Raw genomic sequence first — 4,671 nt, forward strand, 5'->3', positions numbered from 1 at the left:
TCCATCCATCCATCCATCCATCCATCCATTATCCATCCATCCATCCATTATCCATCCATCCATCCATTATCCATCCATCCATTATCCAAACCGCTTATCCTGCTCTCAGGGTCGTGGGGATGCTGGAGCCTATCCCAGCAGCCATTGGGCAGCAGGCGGGGAGACACCCTGGACAGGCCGCCAGGAGAACACGCAAACTCCACACAGAGGACGACCCGGGACGACCCCCAAGGTTGGACCCCCCGGGGCTCGAACCCAGGACCTTCTTGCTGTGAGGCAACCGCACTAACCACTGCGCCACCCCCTTTTCCAAACAGCCACACGCAAACAAACTTGCAGACACACAAATACGCACTTCTTCTGCATACAAGCAGTCACACACAGCAGCCCTCTCTCCGTTCACACTATCAAACTTATGCTGTGTTCATGTTGTGCGGGAGATGGAGTGGTTGTGTTTTAGTGTGCGTGCGTGTGTGAACGCATGTGTTTTTGCTTGCATTTGTGTAGTCGTGTCATCTCGCAGCCTCCACCTCCTCCACACACACACACACACACACGCACAACCAAGCCCCAGCAGGCCTACCTGAAGAGAGCCTCCCTGGAGAGCCAGATGTGGTTCTGCTGGACGGTCTTCCAGGAGAACAGCAGCAGCAGCAGCAACATGGAGACGCTCAGAGCCGTGGTGCCCCAGCGACCCACCACCGAACACAGCCTGCCCAGCCCATGAGCAACCAGGATGCAGTATCCCATACTGAGAGAGATGGGGAGAGAGAGAGAGAGAGACCCAACATGGCATCAACAGATGTTTCTCAGGATGTGTTCGTGTCGTTCGTTGTGCCATTGTTTTCCAACCTGTGGTTTCTACCCGGCTCTAGTTATTTGTTATCGATCAAACAATCAATTAAGGGTGACGTCATGTCATTACATTGCCTCGCTTTTTTATATTCTCTTCACTATTTTAAATAAATAATTAAAAAAACAACAACTACAACCGCACCTCACCTAGGTCGTCCGTCTGGACAGGACGCCTCCTATAGGGTTTTGGTTGCGCATGTTAGTTTACAGCAGGGGGCGCTACTCCGCGTGCAGTTCTATGGTTCTCCGCTAACTGGAGATTTTGTGCCTTTCCACCGTCGAGACGCGTCGTCGTCATCAAAGCCACGATGTCCCCCGGTCCACAACACCAGTCTATGGACGAATACACCCAGGACTGCTGCTGCTGCCCAGAGGAGTAGCGGGAGTTATGATCCAGGTTTACTCCTCTAGATCCGCCGTGTTCTGCCCTGCTCCTCTCGCCATTTTCCACGCCGAGGCCTCCTCGCAGGGATCGCATCACCTTCAGGCCGCGAAGGAGGCGTAGGGAGAACGCTTTCGGTTGCTTGGCTGCAGGCGCCCGGATGGGCCAGAGGGGTCGCTGGAGAACGACGAGTCCCCGAACACTACACCGATCTACACCCGCTACCCCTCGGGTAGGGGTGACCTAATGAACGCCTTACCCCGTGGGCGCTCTGGCCGTGACCGGTTACGGCCAGTCTGGGATACGAACCTCCCCGCCACGTGACGAGCGGACTGCATGAACGGCGGTTTATTCCGCCCGGCCACCAGGGCGGCACTGTTTTGTAACTTCATCACAAAACCAGACAGACGGGTTTTGCCACAAAACTTATGTTGAAGCCCTCGGGGTTCGAGCCCCGGTCTCGTCGGATCCGACTACGGCCGGACTCGATGCAGCAGTGTAATCGGCAACGCCGTCTTCGGGAAGGGGCGGAGTCGGCTTGTGTTCGTCACATGAATGCGTCTCTGTGTGTGTGGGGGGGGGGGGGGAAGCAGTGGTTCGGCCTGGAGTCGACTCCTTCCAGACTGCCGGCCGGAGAGACGCAGTTGGCGAACCCATGCAGTACGAGGGTGGGTGTCGGAACTAGAATAGGGATCGATTGGTCACTAAATTGGGAGAAAACGTATATTGAAGCCCGACACTGTCTCACCCATTTATCCCGGGGACACCGCGAGTCCGAGCCCACATGCTGCTCATCTGGTACGTTTGTTTTTTCCCCCTCCAGAGACTTTTTTTTTGGACCCCCCCCTTCACCCCAGTTGTACCCAGTCAATTACCCCACTCTTCCGATCCGGGGAGGGCTGCAGACTACCACATGCCCTCCCATACATGTGGAGTCACCAGCCGCTTCTTTTCACCTGACAGTGAGGAGTTTCACCAGGGGGATGTAGTGCATGGGAGGATTACGCTCTTCCCACCAGCCCCCCCCCCGAACAGGCGCCCCCGACCGACCAGAGGAGGCGCTAGTGCAGCGACCAGGACACATACCCCTATCTGGCTTCTCACCCGCAGACACGGCCAATTGTGTCTGCAGGGACGCCGACCAAGCCGGCGGTAACACGGGGAAGTGAACCGGGGTCGGTCGTTATGCCGCTGTATTGTTTGTAAGGGTGGGGTACCGGCAGTCAGTTGAGACCGAAGAGGTCACTTACGCCCCTTTTCCACTACGTGGTACCGGCTCAGCTCGACTCGACTTTCTCATTTTCCATGACTGTGAAGTACCGGCAGTTTGGTAACTTAGCACTTTTCTGGTACCACCTTCGTCCAGGTTGCGAAGAAACTGGAGCGGGTACCAAAATCAGTTTAGACCAGCTACGCTGAGGGGGGGTGATGGACAACGACACTCTGCGAGTCGAGTCGAGCCGAGTCGAGCCGGGACCACGTCGTGGAAACGGGGCACTAGATGAGCGATGAAAGGTTTCTCTCTCAATAGACGTGTCCAGATGAACCGATTCAGCCGTGTGTGCGATCTCGCACCAAGTGTGTATTTTAAGCACGGGTGGCTCCACCGCATCCCGTGTCCCTACACAAACAGGGTCACCGCCATTTTTTTCCTGGAAAGAACTCAATAACAAGACAAGAGCGCACACACACACACACACACACACACACACACACTCTAAAAGCCTCTGAGCCGAAGAGGAATTTCACACTGGCCACTTACACACTTCCTGTTTATCGAGGTCACATAGCCCTGGTCGTCATGGCAACAGGACATTGGCACCACTGACCCGAGATCACGAGGTAAACAAGCTGGATGGAAATGCTTTCAGTAGTCCTCCGATGGTGTCAGCAGACACACACACACACACACACACTTTCTGACCTGTAAAATGTAGGCACCTACTTAAGGCCGCACAGCGTAGCGAGAAAACAGCAGGAGCAAAGAACCGAGGACGGAGGAAAAAAGGACGTTAAACCAGGAGGCCCGGAAAAGATATGAAGCAGACTTGCGTCGGTATCGCTGGAGACTGGATAAGGCCCAAAAAATATCAGTAAAGATTAGAGGCCAAGAGAAGCTCGGTCCAGAGACAGACAGAGAGAGAGTCATGGGAAAAGATGAGACGGAAAGACGACGTGACCGTGAGGAAAGGAGAGACTCGGGAAGAGCGAGAGGAGAGTCGTGGGAAACGATGAGAACGACAGAGGTGAAGTTGGAGGTGGTGAGAAGGAAGGGGAGGTGCACGCTTGCAGTGAGGAAGAAAGAGAACACCTCAGGGAGAGAGAGAGTGAAGATGGCAACCACCAGTGTGGGTGACACTAAAAAAGATTTCTAGAGACACTCGAGAAGCTCTGTCAGACGGACACTCCGCCGTCCACCCACAATGCCATGGGGCAAGAGAATGAAACAGGGTGAAGAGAGAGAGAGAGAGAGAGTGACAGTCCAGAACAGAGGGATTGAATGAGAGGGGGAGGCAGGAGAGGACAGGAAGATCTGTAGGGTAAAATAAATGAAATGGGGAGTCAAAAGCAGGAAGTAGATGGCGTCCGGGTGGCGTGGCGATGATCTATCCCGTTGCCTACCAACACAGGGATCACTGGTTCGAATCCCTGTGTTACTGCCGGCTTGGACGGGCGTCCCTACAGACACAACTGGCCGTGTCTGCGGGTGGCGAGCGGTCCCGGTCGGTCTCTGCTCCACCTCCTCTGCTGATCCGGGGAGGGCTGCAGACTACCACATGCCTCCTCCCATACATGTGGGGTCACCAGCCGCTTCTTTTCACCTGACAGTGAGGAGTTTCACCAGGGGGACGTAGCGCGTGGGAGGATCACGCTATTCCCCCCAGCCCCCCCCCCCCCAAACAGGTGCCCCGACCGACCAGAGGAGGCGCTAGTGTAGCAACCGGGACACATACCCGCATCCGGCTTCCCACCCGCAGACACGGCCAATTGTGTCTGAAGGGACGCCCGACCAAGCCAGCGGTAACACAGGGACTCGAACCAGCGATCCCCATGTTGGTAGGCAACGGGATAGACGGCCACGCCTCCCGGACTCCCCGGCCACAGATTTGATCTCTCTTCCTGTTTCTCAGTTAGATGAATTCAATCTAATTCAAGTCAGTTCAATTCCATTCATGTGTGTGTACATATGAGAGATGCAGTGGGAGTGTTGTGTTCCTGTGTGTGTGTTTAAGGGAAATAGATGGAGGGTCTTTTGGAAAATGGCAGAAGTTTCTGGAAGCAGAACAGAACACAACAGAGGGGGACAGAACAGAACAGAGCATACAGGAACAGAACAGAACAGAGCATACGGGAACAGAACAGAACAGAGGGGGACAGAACAGAACAGAGGGGGACAGAACAGAACAGAGCATACAGGAACAGAACAGAACAGA

This window comes from Lampris incognitus, chromosome 3 (assembly GCF_029633865.1).
Source record: "Lampris incognitus isolate fLamInc1 chromosome 3, fLamInc1.hap2, whole genome shotgun sequence".
Classification (NCBI taxonomy): Eukaryota; Metazoa; Chordata; class Actinopteri; order Lampriformes; family Lampridae; genus Lampris; species Lampris incognitus.